We start from the raw sequence: 17,978 nt of genomic DNA on the forward strand, positions 1-17,978 counted from the left end.
GGCGAGGAACCGTATTGGAGGGATGGCTCAATGGACCATGCAAAATTCACAGTACACCGGACACCATGCCCACACATAGCCTTAGAGCATGTTGGATACTCCGACAGGTGGCCAAGAGCGGCGAGGACCTCCTCATCAACAATACCACAGAGCACCATCCCGTGGAAAATAACAATATAGTACTGACAGTCTTCGAGACTTTTGCCTCAAATAATAGGCGCAAGCAAGCACTCCATAGCCTCGCCGAAGTATGCCATGTCGCAACAATAAATCCATGGAATGACACGGCTATAACCTTCAACGCCAGTGACGAACCTCAATTCTGAGCATCCCGGGCACCATCTGCTTTTGTCCTTAGTCTAATTGTGGACGGCTTCCGGCTTACTAAAGTGCTCATGGACGGTGGCAGCGGATTAAACCTCATCTACGAGGAGACTCTTAGCAAAATGGAAATAGACAAGAGCCGCATTGACAAAAGCAGCACGACCTTCAGAGGAATAATCCCTAGCCGGGAGGCACGAAGTGCGGGAAAAATCACACTAGATGTGGTATTCGACACGCCGGAGAATTATAGGTTTGAAGAAATACATTCCAAGTGGCCCCATTTAATAGCGGATACCATGCCCTTTTAGGGCGGGAGGCATTCACGATCTTCCAATTCTATACCCCATTACGGGTACATGAAGCTCAAGATGCCCAGACCAAATGGAATCATCACTCTAGCTAGTGATCCTAACATAGCACTCTGCACCGAAAATAAAACCGCCGCACTAGCCCTTGAGGCGTTATCCGAAGCCCTCGCGGCCGAAGAATTAACTGCGCTGCGCTCCACAGTGGACAGGGACGACGTGATACTCGAAAAAAGACAAAAATCCACCTCTTTTAATCCAGTGGACGAAACAGTCAAATTCCAGGTCCACCCAACGGACCCTACAAAAACAGCATCCATCGGGGCATAGCTGAACCCACAATAGATGCCGCACTACGGGAGTTCTTGCGCGAGAATTGGGACATCTTCGCCTGGCATCCTTCAGACATGCCAGGAATCCCACACAGGCTGGTCGAGCATAGCCTAAACATTCTATAGGGATTCAAGCAGGTCAATCAGACTCTTCGGCGTTTCTCAGAGCCTAAGCGACAAGCCATGGGAGAAGAGCTAGCCAAGTAACTCGAGGCTGGATTCATTAGAGAAAGAAAACACCTGGACTGGTTAGCAAACCTGGTGATGGTACCAAAGAAGGACAAATCCTAGCGCCTATCTGTCGATTTCAAGGACCTTAACAAGGCTTGGCCCAAGGATCCCTTCCCCCTCCCCCGTATCGATCAAATTATTGACACTACTGCAGGACACAACTTATTGTGTTTCCTCAACGTATACTCCGGATACCATCAAATCAAGATGGCGGAGTCCAATCAAGCCGCAACGGCATTCATCACCCCATACGCCCCTTCTGTTTTAACACCATGCCTTTTGGGCTCAAAAACACCGGTGCAACCTATCAATGCATGATTCAGACATGCCTGGAAGCACAAATCGGCAAAACAGTGGAGGCATGCGTAGACGATGTGGTCATTAAAACCAGACACGTCGAATCCTTAATAGACGACTTGAGGCTTACGTTCGACAATCTCCAAACATATGACATCAAGCTCAATCCGAAAAAATGCATTTTCGGCATGCCCGCCGGAAAGCTCTTGGGCTTCATTGTTTCCAATAGAGGAATTGAAGCAAATGCGGCTAAAATCTGAGCTCTATCACAGTTGGCTACCCCAACAGACCTCAAGCAAATCCAGAAATTAACCGGATGCGTGGCTGCCTTAAGCCGATGTATCTCCTGACTGGGAGAAAAGACATTAACTCTTTCTCGCCTTCTTCGGCGCACCGAACACTTCAAGTGGATGGATGCGGCCACGGCCGGATTGGAGTAAATAAAAGCCCTCTTGGCTAGCAACCCAATCTTGGCCGCGCCAAATATCGGCGAACCAATGCTGTTATATATAGCCGCAACACACCAGGTTGTAAGCGCAATGCTCGTCGTCGAACGAGAAATGGTCGGACATAAGTTCCCGCTTCAAAAGCCGGTATACTACGCATCTACTGTCCTCACTCCATGCAAATCCCGGTACCCACATTATCAAAAGATAGTATACGCGGTCTTCATGGCATCCCGAAAACTATGACACTACTTTCAAGAGTGTTCAATTATGGTGGCCTCTAAAGTACCACTCAGCGACATAATAAATAACCGCGATGCCACGGGCCGGATTTCTAAATGGGCTATTGCGATCCTCCCATTTGACAAAACATACAAACCCCGGTGAGCCATTAAATCACAAGTACTAGCTGATTTCGTCGCCGAATGGACAGAAGCCGAACTCCCTAAAGAGTACGGCGCGTACTCCAATTGGATCATGCACTTCGACGGCTCTAAGATGCTGGCTGGTCTTGGGGCAGGCGTCGTCCTGACATCCCCCACTGGAGATACAGTCCAATACGTACTCCAAATATTATACACAGACTCCAACAATGCAGCAGAATACGAGGCCCTGTTGCATGGTCTCTGGATGGTAGTCTCCATGGGCATTCAACGCCTAGAGGTGCGTGGGGATTTGAACCTCGCAATATCTCAAATAAAGGGAGACTTTGACGCCAAGGACCCAAAAATGGCGGCTTACCGCAATGCCGTCTCAAAATGTCAGCTCGATTCGAGGGGCACGAATTCCACAATGTGGTCTGAGAAAACAATCAAGCGGCGGATATCCTCGCCCGCATCGGCACTAAACGCGACCCTGTCCCACCTAATATCTTCTTGGAAAGGCTGTTTAAGCCATCCGTGGTGTGGGAAGGGGAGACCAGCAACAACAGTCCGGATCCGGCCACAACACCAGATCTCGAGCACTCTGATGTAATCGGAGGCTCTGCCACCGAAATAACACCTTCGGCCCATGTGATTATGGCTGCCATCACCCCATGAACAGAACCCTTCTTGGCTTACCTAATTAGGCAAGAACTCCCTGAGGACCCAAACGAGGCATGTTGCATTGTGCGGTGGTCTAAATCCTACAAGGTCCACGAGGGAGAGCTTTATAAGAAAAGCGCTACCAGAGTACTTCAACGGTGTATCTCCGAAGAGGAAGGAAGTCAACTTTTGGCAGAAATTCGTGCTGGACTCGACGGCCGTCACGCTGCAGCTCGGGCCCTTGTAAGAAAGGCCTTCCGTACAGGTTTCAACTAGCCGACAGCCCGAGCAGATGCACAGGACCTTGTCCAACATTGCGTTGGTTGCCAGCTTTTTGCAAACCAAAGCCATATGCCACCTACCACTCTCCAAACAATCCCCATTACTTGGCCCTATGCGGTCTGGGGCTTGATATGGTCGGACCCCTTAAAGGCGGAAGCCATTAGAAAAAGTACCTATTGGTCATGGTGGATAAATTCACCAAATGCATAGAAGCCAAACTAGTTAAAACAGTCGAGTCCGGACTAGTGATAGACTTCATATCCGGGGTTGTACACCATTATGGTGTCCCCCACAGCATCATCACCGATAACGGCTCGAACATTACAGCTGAGGAGGTAAAAACTTGGTGCGGCAACATGGGCATTAAGATCGATTATGCCTCCATCTATCACCCCCAAACAAATGGTCAAGTCGAATGAGCAAATGGTCTTATTATGAGCGGCATCAAACCTAGGTTAGTGCGATCCTTGAAGGAATCAGATACACACTGGGTTGAGGAACTCGACTCTATACTATGGGGGCTGCAGACCACGCCGAATCGCACTACCGGATACATACCATTTTTTATGGTGTACGGCACAGAGGCGTTATTTCCCTGTGACATCATTCATGACTCACCTCGAGTGCGCATGCACGAAGAGAAAGAAGCCGAGCTTGATCGGCAGGAGGAGCGTGACGTGGCAAAAGCCCGCTCCGCATTCTATCAACAACGGGCTCGACGGTATCAAAGCAGAGAAGTGCGGGCTAAAACTTATAACATTGGCGAACTCGTTCTACGCTTACTAGAGAAGAAAAAGGACAAGCTCAAGCCCAAATGGGAAGGTCCCTTCGTCATTGACAAAGTTCTAACTGGTGGAGCGTACCGCCTGCGGGATGCATCGGACAATCGACTCGAGCCAAACACATGGAACGCGGCCAGACTCCGAAGGTTCTATGCCTAGTGCCGGACTCTGTGTTCGTCTCCTTACCTCCGCCTTTATATATATATATATATATATATATATATATATATATATATATATATATATATATATATGCTATCTGTCTTTCTTTCTTTCTTCCCCTTTTCTTCACGGCCTTAAAAGGTTAAAATGTGTCTTGACTACACAATCTTGACGCAGCAGGCGTGCACATGTGTTACTTTTCCACATGTACCTTTTCTACACCATTATATGCATTGATATGACTTAAGTTCTGGCCAAGCTGGGTTGCCTAGCTCTTGTGTTTATGCCCTACGTTCCCGTTAATTCGGCTAGGGCATAAGGGGAGCACATCTGCGATTGTTACTGCCGGGTTCGCCTGATGTGTACCTCATACTAGGTGAAGCCAAAAGCTAGCGTTCTTAAGGGAATATTTGGTCGGTGAACAAAAGATGACTTTTACTTATTGCAATATATGCCCCCAGATGTTTATATCCCGCCTCTCTTTTCGCATTTCGGACATGCACATTAATGCATGCGTACCCAGGGAAAGGAACCCTTAACGGAACTATTCTCCGTGGAAGATGTTTCTTACTATCCATGTAATATAACATAGCTAGTTGGGTACTTGTCTGTTCAAGCACTTATGACCCCTATGCCTGGTTTCCACGCGTACCCCGGTTTTTACATAACTGAGCGGGTATCCGGATACACTCCGGACTATCGAGTCCGAGGTCGAAGTGAAAAGGTCTGCCATGACAAATGATTTACAATCCGGCTAGGGACAATATATGTCACTTGAAGTACACAGTCACTTAGACTGACTAAATTCTTCTTCTATAATATCCAATAGGCCGTCTAGCCTACAATCCTGTTGGGAATACTTTGCGGCTAATTTTACCTGGTCATACACCACACTAACGGGGATCTCTTTCCCATCAGACCCCACAGGTCCGACCTCGGCCATGTGGTTCGGGTCAGCCTTGGTATACCGAGTCTTCACCATGGCCCAGGCTTCCCTTGCACCTTGTCGGCAGGCAGATATCTTCCATAATCGGAAGCGCCGCCGCGCTCCCTTGAGCATCTCTACGAGCTCCCCCATGCCTCCTGACAGGGAGGCGGATGGCCACAGGGCCTGGGCAATGCCCTGCATCACCTGCCGAACTTGTCCGTGCAGTTGTGAGAGCTCTGACAGAAGATCGCCCGCAGACCCGGGCATCTCCTCTCCGGGACGACCCGTCAGCATACCTACATATATAACTCTGTTAGTCGGTTTCTTCGCCGAACTCTATAAAAGTTTGTTCAAGCACTTACTAAAAATGTCTCGTCGAAGCTCCTTTATTCTCCTTTATGGAGTCAGCTAGCTGGGCCCGAACATCTTTCAGTTCAACACCCAGCCGGGTATTGGCATCTTGGAGATCGTTTTTCTCATGCCTAACTCGCGTAAGCACGCACTCGCCAGCCTCTAGCTGTCGTTGAGCATGTTGCTCATCCCCTCGCACGACCTTCGGATTCACTCCGGGGTCATCTGCAGAATCTATTGTTAGATTTGCATGCATGCCGAATACTAACTGGTACTTGACATTTCATTCTTTTCGATCAGAACAAGTGTTACCAGATGGGGCCTTCTCGGACTCCTTCATTTCGGCAACTAAGGCCCATAGCTGGCCTTTGCACTCCTCCAGCTCTTGACACAACTGGGTATTCTTCTCCGTAAGAACCTACACATATGATGACCCTTAAATTAGTTGTGCCAACTGTTTCAAGTCTCAGGGCTACTGATATACATAATTATCAGGTTTTCTTACCCGTATATCCTTTACATACTAGTTCGTGGCTCTGGCAAGACCATTTTGAGTGGCTCGGATGTACACGTCTCCCGACTTAAAGGCATCGAACGCCTCTTCGCAGAAACCATGGTCATGGAGTATGGCCCGGCGACGCCTGTGATTCATGGCACTCCCCACTTCAGAATTCGTAGCAAACAGCCTATCCGCATCTTCTATAGGAGGAACATCCGGTGTTGTCCCCACGTTAGCATCTGCCCCGAAGACCAGCTCTAGAGTCCGGCTGGTGGAGGCGTGGCCGGCAGGCTCTCTGGACACGGTCCGGCGAGCGTTTTTTCTGCCAGGAACCATGGACGTTACTATATTTTAAAGAAAACAACCATGGAGCAGGGTTCATTTTCATACCTCTGCGACGGCGCCTCAGTCCTGACCGCCTTCCTTTTAAGCCTACCCGGCTTCGGTGCCCCTCGTTGGTGAAACATTGTGGGTTCGGCATAGCATCCCGAGGGCCTTCCCTATAAGACACCATATGCGTGCGGTGGGTGAAGTGCAAAAAAGGGATCCTTCTTGGAAGTTGGGACTCTGGTTTTACTTACATGCGATGCAGGGAGCAGTCCAGGATAATCGGCTATGATGGCCACTAAGGCACAGTTGCAGCTTAACTGATAGAACGTCCTGTCGATAAGCTCCACAAATTTGTCCGGATCTTCTTCGAGCCCGGGGTCGAGGGCCTGGTTAGGGTCCTCTGGCTGGGGAGACGGGCTGTGGACCTCCCTCGTAGCTTTTCGCAGCTCCTGCTATGAAATAGCAAGGTAAATTTTTATGACGAAGAATGCAGGAAGGTCTAGAGTAAAAAGTAGAAGCTCACCCAGTTTGGAGGGTTGTACATGGAGAATCCATCCCGTGGCTTAATGCGGATGAACTCCTCTTCCTCTCCTTTGTATAAATCGGACAGTATTTTGCTAGAGCAGCGGCAGAGTCCGGACCTTTACGGCCGCAGCGGGTGGCATCGCCTTCTCCATTGAAGTGCCACATGGGTTTTCCCCGATACTTAAGTGGCTGCACCCCCCGCATTATACATATTGACATAACCTCGATTATTGTTAGTCCTGATTTGGCCAGGGTTTTGATCATGCCCATCAGGTAAAGGACCTCTCTGTTATCTTCCTCCTGGGGGCTCCGAGGGCGCCAGCTGCGGTGTTTCTTCAAAGGGGCGTTATTAAACTCAGGAAGGCCCATCCGAATAGGGTCCGAAATGGGGACGTCCTTCATGTAAAACCACTCCGAAGGCTAGTCTTCGGATGTCTTCTTCAAAGTACCAGACAGGTATCCGGTCCCGGCGATGTGCCATATTTCGGCTCCGCCCACTTGATATATTGACCCCTCCGGTGTACGAGGTACGAGGTAGAATAGCCTCTTCCATAGCTCGAAATGAGCTTCGCAGCCCAGAAACAGCTCGCAAAAGGTGACCTAGCCAGCGATGTGTAATATGGAGGCGGGAGTAAAGTTATGCAACTTGAGGCCGTAAAAATCCAGGATCCCGCAGAGGAAGGGATGGATTGGAAATCCAAGTCCCCTCAATAAGTAAGGGACAAGGCATACCCGCTCGACCATGGATGGGTTGGGAAAGCTCTCCGCTTGCTCCCCGCCATTATAAGTGGCTAGTCCACCTCAGACGGGGACCATATACGCAGGAGGGAGAAACCCCTAGGTTTGTAACTCTACTAATTGGCTGTGGGGGATGGAACACTTCTCCCAATTGCCTGGCTTAGTGCTATGGGAGCGAGAGGAGGAGCTGCGATGGCCGGCCATGATGGGATGGACTTTTCCGGTGCGCTTCGATGGATACTCGATGTGGGAGGATGGTGTGATCTGGATCTGAAGATCCCCGACTCTTTAAATAGATGATTTACTCACCTGGTTAGGGTAGCAAACGTCAAAATGCCCCGACTTCTCACATTCGCTTGACACATGGAAGATAGCCATTATTAGGCGCAGAAGCTGAGGAGTGCAACATTCATGGGAAGCCGGACACTACTCGACAAGTACTCAGGATTTGGAGAAGAACCCACCTTGCAATTCCAAAGACAATCTGCACGTCGGGCTCATCGTAATTGATGCCTGGTTCAGGGGCTACCGAGGGAGTCCTAGATTAGGGGTTCCTTGGAAAGCCGGACTATATACTTTGGCCGGACTGTTGGACTATGAATATACAAGATTGAAGACTTCATCCCGTGTCCAGGTGGGACTCTCCTTTGCATGGAAGGCAGGCTTGGCAATTCATATATGTAGATCTCCTCCCTTGTAACCGACTCTGTGTAACCCTAGCCCCCTCCGGTGTCTATATAAACCGGAGGGTTTATTCCATAGGACAACAACAATGATAATCATAGGCTAGCTTCTAGGGTTTAGCCTCTATGATCTCATCGTAGATCAACTCTTGTAATACTCATATCATCAAGATCAATCAAGCAGGAAGTAGGGTATTACCTCCATCGAGAGGGCCCGAACCTGGGTAAAGACTGTGTCCCCCGCCTCCTGTTACCATCAGCCTTAGACGCACAGTTCGGGATCCCCTACCTGAGATCCGCCGGTTTTGACACCGATAGTGGTCGCCGTTCCTTCTTGGTGGTCACTACTGCAGGATGCTGCTAACACGACACTACGATAGGAGACACTTCAACGAAACTGTGTGTGATGCCATAATCGCAAATGATGGTGTAAAAAACCCGTCAAAAAGGTGCAAAATGTTTGTGATGGAGGATGCATCAAACACGGTTCAGATTTTAGTTGCGTGTGCGATGCAGGGCATACGGTTCAGCTCAATTAACTGTTTGCAATGAGGAGGAACAAAAGAAATGGGTAGCCAGATGAAGGTGTGTGCGATATACAACATACGGTTCACTCGGATGAACTATTTGTGATTAGGCAACACAATAGAAACGGTTAGGCATATCAAGGTGTGTGCGATATACGGCATGCGGTTCACTCAGATGAACTATTTGCATTGAGACATGAGAACAGAAATGGTTCAACTTAACAAGATGAGTGTGATACGCGCCAAACAGGTATGTAATCGGAAACGTGTGCGCAGACTAATAACAACATAGACGATTACTGCTAACAAGCCGTGTGTGTTGTGAGCAAACGATTGCTGGTATACAATTGTGAGTGATTAATGAAAAACTCACCGACGGGTTCCATTGTTTAGTCCGTGTGCGATGTGATTTCTTTTTCCGCACAACATCTGCACTCTGTCTACAGTGCATCAACATATGTACTTAAAAAGACAGCATTCCATAACCAAATTAAGCATACAATTACACAAGTGACTACACACATAACATTTCCACACACCAAAGTAAGCAATTACATGCATACTAAAGTATGAGAAACGAGGATCTAATCATCTACCTATTGTTGCGTCGATGCTTGCCATTGCTCTACTTCCGGCTGGATCCCTGGCCGTTTTGGGGAGGGAGGCACTTCCTCATGTCAACGATCCGCCTATACATGTCGTAGCTCGTGTACGCCTCCTTGGCCGCGTACACGGTGTGAGCTTTGTCGAGTTTCTCCATCCAGGTCGAGTGCTAGGCACACTTGTCCTTGTTGCAAGAATCCTTCATGTCTCTCTAGTAGGGATCGATGATGGCCTCGGCGAGGTGAACCAGTGAGTCCTTCTCATGCTCCTTGCTTACCCAGATCTTGTATTGGCCCTGGATGTCGACAAGATTCTGGCAGGCGATGCCCGAATTCTCGAGCGCCTTTACATCGTTGGTGATGTCCACCGTAGCAAACATGTAGTGGAGGCTGTTGACAAACCTAGTGAAATGCTCGCAAGGCCTTGTGGCCAGGCAGTAGTGGTAGACGAGGACGTGGTGGCGCACGCACATCTGGGCGACAGCGACCTTGGGACGAGACCCGGCACGAGCGCGGGTGTACTCGAGGTCGAACCCGACCACCTTGTACTTCTCCTCGAAAAGCAACAACTCCATGATGTGGATGGGGTGCTCCACCCAGACCGGGTCATTGGTGTACACCATCGAGAGGTCCAATAACTGTCTGTGCGTGTCCACCATGACACGCATGGTGAACTACTGCTCGTTGTCGGCAGCCGCTCAGAGCGCCATTGGAGCCACGCGGGATACCCTCTAAGAATTTCTTGTGGTGGGTGTGCTTCTTGCAATGGTGGGGCGCGATCGAAAGGTTGGCCGCTATAATAAATGGGGGTCGGACGGCCTGTAATCATCACGTCTTATCATAGCGTTCATAGCGGAGGATTCCAGTGCATGCTTCAACACCGCACGGCACGCATGGCCTCGAAGAGGCACCAAATGTATCGTCGGTGAGCCTGTTCCCGCGCTACAGCGCAAGGTTCCCACCCGACTAGTTTGACGTTTATTGGCAAAAAGCTTTGTAAAAACGAAGTGTGTGGAATGACTTCGGTCATAAGTTTACCCGTGGGTGATAAGGTCTAAGTTACACAGAAGGGTGATGATGGACACTCAAGTGCAATAATTAATTCTGCACTCTACAGGGCACACGGTGGAAGAAACCAACTGTGTGCAATAATGTCGAAGATCGCAGTTGACTTAGCTATATAGATCGTGTGTTGAGAGATCGACAAGGTAAACATATTCGAGAATGGTTAATAAAATCTAAGACCATTGCATATTAAGGTTAAAATAGTGCTACCAATATACGAGTCTCATACGATGCCATTTCAACGATTGTACCACAAAAGCTAGAAATATTACAAGGTTCAAATTCCAGAGTTATATGGCTCAAATTCAAAGAATACAAGGTTCAAACTGATATTATAAATGAAATTCAGCTCATCAGCTAGAAACGCTCGCGCTGATCCGCTGAACCTAGATAGAGAGGTTCAAACTAATATTACCACTTCTATGTCTGGTTTCGGAACCTCACAATTTTTGCAAAGGGGTTAGCCACTGAGAAGTCATGTATGGGGTTGACACGATGACTTCCGATTGCTCTGCCATCTGAAGTTCCAAAATGAAATTCAACATTTTTGGAGCCTATTCCATTCTGCCGCAGGCTCCGGCGCTGATCAACAAACCATTCATTTTTGCGAAATGAATGTAGGGCAAACCTCATTTCCTTCAGCACCCTTGCTCTAAGAACAAAGAACCTAGGGAATATATTCTCCAGTAAGGTCCCTCAGTATGAGTTCAAATTAATTTCTGAGAGGTATAGATCTAGGTATTCGATGTGATTGTTATATTGTATCACATTATCGACCACTGGGCCTAATCTTATCTGCAAAATAAGAAAATGTGTTAGTGCCTATATGCAGTTTTGAACATTACTACTTGCCTATTTGGTTTGCAGGATTTGTAAAATGCACTAACATGCCATCTTCGATCAGACATGATTAACACGGGCATTTTATTACATTCTAGAAAAATGTAGCCTTCTTCACAAGAGGTTGGAGTGGATGAAAAGTTCCCTAAGAAAACTAGTAAAGATGAATCCAGAGGAGAAATGCTTATTGATTGTAACCATATGAATCAAGCAACCAATATGGGGGGTGGAACCTGTATGTACTGAAATCCTCCAAAAGAATCCTTCAGAAAATCGTAGTACATTGTCATTGTCAACTTGGAAAAAAGTGTCACAAATTGAACTCCCTTATGGTTAACATTTAACAGGAACGGAACATCACCTCGATATATAGCTTCTCTAGGCACGGAAAGCATCTCAGAAAACTGACAACTTGCTCCAGGTTGGGGCCGATAAATTATAGTGCCAAGACCTTCACTGTGCGTAGTTTCGGGGTCAAGCTACTTGGAATTATTTTAGGAATGACAGATGAACAAACATCTTCAAAATTAGAAATAATGTTATTTTTTGAAGGAGAGGTAGAACGTGGCTGTTGTACCTGAACGGGTGTGGATCCAATAACAAGTTCAGAGTATTTGTCAGACGAGTAGCCCACCACTGTCAATTTCGGCGCAGAAATGACATTGATTCTTGTTGGACCTTCTTGATCGACTACAAGTACTCTCTCAATTGCAGATGTGTCCTCAATGACCATACCATGGTACACGTCTTGTGATGTCTTCCTGCCGCACCAGCAACACACATAAATAGCCCAGAGAGTCATGGAGGTGATGTGGAAGGTACTCAATCCATTGATCGCATGAAGACGAAGATACTTGAGTGCAGTACAGCCACAGAGCAGGCACTCCATGTCACCATTTGAGAGGCGGACATCGGTGAGCTCGAGGTGCTTCGGTCGTGGTAGAATAAGAGCGGGCGCGTCATTAGGGGGTGACAGTTCCTGAACTTGGCGATGCGCAATGTGGGCGTGAGGCGGAGTGCGGACGTTGGCAGTGACCGCATATGCCCATCATCAAAAGTGAGCTCCTTGAGCTGATATAGGGCGGGGGATCAGAACCAGTCGTCCAGCTTGGCTCGGTCCTTGCCGTTGGAATGGAACTTGCCCATTCTAAGGCATCTGGTTGGGCCAAGGTGACTGCCGAGGATCTTGGAGAACGCATCCAAGCATTTGCGATAACCATGGCAGAGCTCGTGGGTGTCAATGAGGTCAAGAGGGGTGGAGTTCCATAGGGAGCGCCACTGCCGGTAAAGGACGGTTTTCTGTGCCCCATATTTGATTGGGAGGAGGGAGATGATGACTGTCAACATATCATTAGGGAGGCTACTGATGAAGTCTAGGCCTTGTGGAGTCGCTTGCGTTTCTAGCTCGCCCCGCCTCCGCTTGTTGGCAAACCCGTTCTCCACCTCCGGAGTCTCCTTGTCAGCAGCGCTTTTTGATAGAAATGGGAGTACATGGAATATTTACTTAAAACAGGGCAATAGAAAAGTGTATTGCTAACTAGAAGTTATTAGGTAGGAATATAGTAAGAAAAGGGAATAACAATTGGTTGCTTAAATATTACAAAATTCATTTGACATTGCTGGGTAAGTCAACATGCAGGTAGTTGAAAATAAAACTTACTTCAAACAAAGTCTGGACGGATGATTTTGTGTGGGAAGTTAGCATATATCTCATGACCAGGCCCTTTTATGTGCAATTCAACTTTAGTGCCAGCTTTCAGTACATAAAACTTAGAAATTTCTTTCCAAAAGCCAGTGCCAAAATAGGAGTCACCACGCCCGTCAAGTCTTACAGTAGCAACGATTGTAAATCCATGGTTTGTGTGTAGTATGACATCCGTCCAGTCTTGATCTATGTAAAGGGAAATATTGTGCACTACATAATCTATTGCATAGCAAGGGATGCGCTTCAGAAAATGGTAGGATTGCTAAAGAAAATATGATAACATGCAAATATGGGCCCAAATTGAAAGAATTGTACAACAGTTGAAATCAAATGACAAAAATCTATAATTAAACAGATAGGGTAAACATGATGTCATGGAAATATGGGAGTAATCGAAACAACAATACATCATTAATTTGCCTAATATAGAAAGAAGAGGGGAAAACCCACCCTTTGACGTATATGGTGCATGTGGCACCTTTTATACAAATGTAGCAATATTTAGAATAAGTTCAAGAAAGTAGGCCATGCCAACCGATTTAGGGTGAGATTGAACATACCGCGCATGTCCTCAAGTGATCTAGTACGGTGAGATGGAATCTCTGGCGGAGGTCAGCAAGTCTTGATGTGTCGGCGCACTGTACATTCGATGGATGAAAGAAAACCCTCAAATCAGCTCGAATAAAAATGAATTCACGGCAATTTCCGTCGGGTGATTGAAGGAGGCAGATGAACTGGGGTAAGAGATGAGATAATATCTCATTAAATTAGTTACCTTGTTGTCCATGAGAAAGAACCCTCAGTACAGCAGATTCCCCAACCGAGCAGAGCTGGGTCGACCGTGAGTAGCGTCAAGAAAGTCGATGTCGATAGGCGGCGGCAAGCGGAAGTGGTGAAATGCGGTGATCTTTGCTGGCAGCCTGGCGGCGGCGGAAGGCGTTGAGCTAAGTGTTTACCGCCGTTATAGGAAGTGACATGGCATAGGCGCAGAGGAGCTTGTGCAGGTGTAAATGGGGACTGGAGGGGGTGGCGGGCGGGGCGAGGTGATGTTTTTTGTGACGTGGGGATGGTTAGGGTTTTCTTTTCTCTTTTTTGAATTGCGTGGTGAGGGTTTTCTATCCCACAAAGAATTTTGGATGCGGTGGTTTGCTAGAGCGAACGGTGTGTGATTGGCACAACAGGCAAAATGAAAGTCATTGCCCAAGGTTACAATTTTGGGAACCGTGTGTGATTGACGTACTACCTCCGTTCTGGTTTATTGGACCCCATTTGTAATTTTTACCAAATTTTGGGCACATATTTAACAAAGAAATGTTTATGCATGTTACCAAAAATTATATCATTGAACACTATGCTCAAATACCCATCCAACGATATAATTTTTGCTGACCGGCACTAACATTTTGTCAGTTAAACCTTTGGTAAAAATTTAACACAAACTACAAAGGGGACCAATAAACCAAGACAGAGGTAGATGCCGTCAACCGAAGTGGTTGCATCCATATCCCACGGTTAGACATAAGTAAACATAGATTAAACATACTCAGACATAGATAATAAGCGTACACGTCCGTACATAAGAATAGTTCAACCATAAGTACATAGTTCAACCGTCACTAATCATACTCAAGCGTACACAGTTCGATCCATCTCACATCTCATCTCACATGTCGGCACGATCCTGAAGCTTCTGCAGGTACTCGGCGTATGCGCCGTGCGCCACCCTGCAAGAATACTTCTGCTTGAAGGAGCCAACACCCGTCCTCTTCCATGCGCAAGAACCCTTAGATACGCGTCATGAAGCTTGTGGTTGCAAAATGGGCATTGATGACCGCCGTTCCAGGTCCTAATACGCCTGTTATGCATTCCCGCATAAAGCTCCCTTAGGATTCGCCTCTTGTACCTCCTCCGGCCATCTTCATCCTCGTTGTCCACATCATCAGACAGCACCTATACAAATAGTAAAACAAATTTGGCATCAAATCAATGATTACATGCCATGAAGTAGGATTAGGAATTTATGGCTATTTATTCATACATATCTAGAGATTATGGTTCGATTTTTAAGCACAGTCGTCTATGTACAGACCAATCTTGAAGAAAATAATGGCACAAACATATGTAGGCCATTCAAAATCAATTGTCAACTCCTGGCTAGGAATTATTAGCACGAACACTAACCCTAGTCGGATTACTAGCAGGAATCACTTGCATAGATGAAATAACTAATCACTTGTCACAACCCTAGTAAGTGCTTGCACTAGAGTGGTGCATCATGTTTAAAATTTCCAGAAACATGAAATGGGGATGAACCAAACCCCCAGCACCACTTAAACCAACTAGGGTTACTAAAATATTTTCCCAATGAACCTGAAATGCCCTTCAAAAATGTTCATCACTTTTGTCTTGGTCTAGAACCTCTGCCAAAATTGGTTCACATTTTTCTAGGACACCTAAGGTCACTGGATTAAATCATCACCTATTTGCATTTGGACATTTGAATGCTATAGAATATTTTAAATGTCCAAATAATTCTAAACTTAAGTGAGGGTTGTTGGGAATATTCCAAACAGAGCCCACAATTTTTTTCAGGATTTTTGAGAGTGCTCTGGCATTTTAAATAAAGCCAAAAACATGGCAGGAAATAGAAAACTGAAATAATTAGAAGAGAGAGAGAGAGAGAGAGAAGGCCAAAGGCCACTTACCTACACTGGGCCGGCCCACCTGGCCCGTGCTAGTCATCACCCACCTCTGCGAGTAGGCAGAGGAGGAGGTGGTGAATGCGCCCGGAGCTCGCCATGCAGCTCCCTGGTTGCCAGCATCGCATGGACAGCGTGGCGACGCCTCGAAATGGCTCCTCGGTGCCGCCCCTACCTCACCGATACCTCACTTTCCCCCTGCCCTCTCTTCTCCATGGCCGATGCAGTCGCGCTCGTGCCATTGTGAAGCTTGTAGCCACCGCCGTCCATTCGTCGCCTCGCCGTGTCCAAGATCTTTGTCATCGTCCGCTTCGTCGAGCAGGCCGAGGCGCTCGCACGCCCTGCACCGCCTCCACCGAGCCATCTTCGACCTCTCGCTGCCGGAGATCCCCCTCGACGCCCTGACCGCTTCGGTTCCTCCCCGACCTAGCCGTCAGCACTGCCGTGACCGCTGAGCCCCTGTCTCTCCTCCCCCTCTCCCTTCGCTTTGTCTCGCACCACAACGACCGCACCGAGCTCACCTGCATGTGTCGACGCCTCTGCGCGTCACCGTCGTGGCTACAGCCATGCTGGCTTGAAACCAAGCGCGTCACCGTGTTTGCCGCATCCCCAGCAGCCCGTAGCACCGCTCCATGCCTCTTGCCATGCCTCCTAGCGTCGAGTCCGAGCTCGTTCGAGCTCCGGCAGCCGCCAAACTCATCACTGGCGTTGTTTTTGGCGACCCCGAGCTCAACCACTACCACCACTTGAGGCAGCCCGCTCCCAGCTACGCGTAGGAGGCCTCCGCCGTCCTTTTGGTCCCCGGAGTGTGAAGCCTGTGCCCCTCCGCCACGTCTGCTGCCCCCGGCGGCTAAACACCGGTGGTTAGCCCCAGTTTGACCAGGGATTTGACCTCCCCTAGGTCTATGGCAGGAGGGGCCTAGCCCTGCTAATTAACCTAGGTTAGGATTACCTAAATTTAGTTAGTTTAGTTAACCACTGACACGCGGGACCCACTGGTTAGTTTGACCTGGACCGGCCCCGTTGACCTGGTGACGTCACAATGACGCAATGCTGACACAGTAAAGAATTTTCTAGATTTAAACTTATTCAGAAAATTCTAGAAATTGTTACAAACTTCAAAAAATCACAGAAATTAATCTGTATCTCAGAATGCAAAGAATTATATATGAAAAATGATCAAAAAAATCCAATCTATCCATTGGTACTAGTTTCATGCATGTCAAAGAAATTTAACCTTGCTGTTTAAATGAAATATGATAATGCACTTATATGAGCTCATAACTTGAGCTGGTATTTGAATCTTTGATTCAAATAAGCTCAAACCACCCTGGTTTTAGTTGCATTAGCCCAACACACTCATTCTGCCATGTCATTTGCATGCATCATAATGTTGCATATTGCCATGTATTGATTGTGTTACCGGTGTGATCTCCGTGGTAGGTTCTGCTCCCGAGGATATTCATGAGTATCCACCCTAAAGGCAGTACCCCTCGGCCACTATGTCGAGCAAGAAACTCCATTGATCATATCGATACAATCCCATCTTCTCGCTCCTGCTGTCATTTACTGCATTTAAGACAACAACATATCAAACTGCTGTGTGCTGCGGTAGTTGAACCCATTTCCTCTGCATCACCTGTCTTTGCCACAGTAACAAGATGAAACCCACTAGCATGTGTAGGAGTTGATTGAGCCATGTTTGTGTTTCCTACCATGCTATGCCTGCTATGCTTAGAGTCGTGTCAGGTTGGGTTCATCTGGGTGATGGGCTAGAGTGAAATGGTTGTGCCGGTAATGAGAGTGAAGTGTTGAACATGTTTTGGTAAAGGTATCGATGAGAGGCCATGTAGGATTACATGGTGGGTTGTTTCATTGGAACCGTCCCTAAGAACTGAGATTTTTATGTGTGATTTAAGATAAGCTACTACCACGCGTTGGGCCCTGAAATATGACCCCGCTCGACTTATTAACCCCACGTCCTCTGTCGAGGAGTTGCTAGTAGTTTCTGGTGTTTGTAGTTTACTGGAGGCCGTGTACAACACTGACCCGCGGGGTGGGCTGTGCTGCGGTAGGTACGTGGCACGGTGTACCGGGCGCCCATTGCATGTCTCGGGAACCCTGTACACATCGTTTGGGGCCGTTGAGGACACCCTGACCGGATTTCTTTGTGGATGGAACCCGAATAGGCGATTGACCTGGACTAGAGACTTGTGTGGTTAGTGAGGTCGTGGTCTACACCCACGTCGGATTTCGCTTGAAGTCTGTCGAGCACATGTCATGTGCGGATGCTAAGTGGT

The sequence above is a fragment of the Triticum aestivum genome, chromosome 4A, assembly GCF_018294505.1.
Source record: "Triticum aestivum cultivar Chinese Spring chromosome 4A, IWGSC CS RefSeq v2.1, whole genome shotgun sequence".
In the NCBI taxonomy this organism is placed as follows: domain Eukaryota; kingdom Viridiplantae; phylum Streptophyta; class Magnoliopsida; order Poales; family Poaceae; genus Triticum; species Triticum aestivum.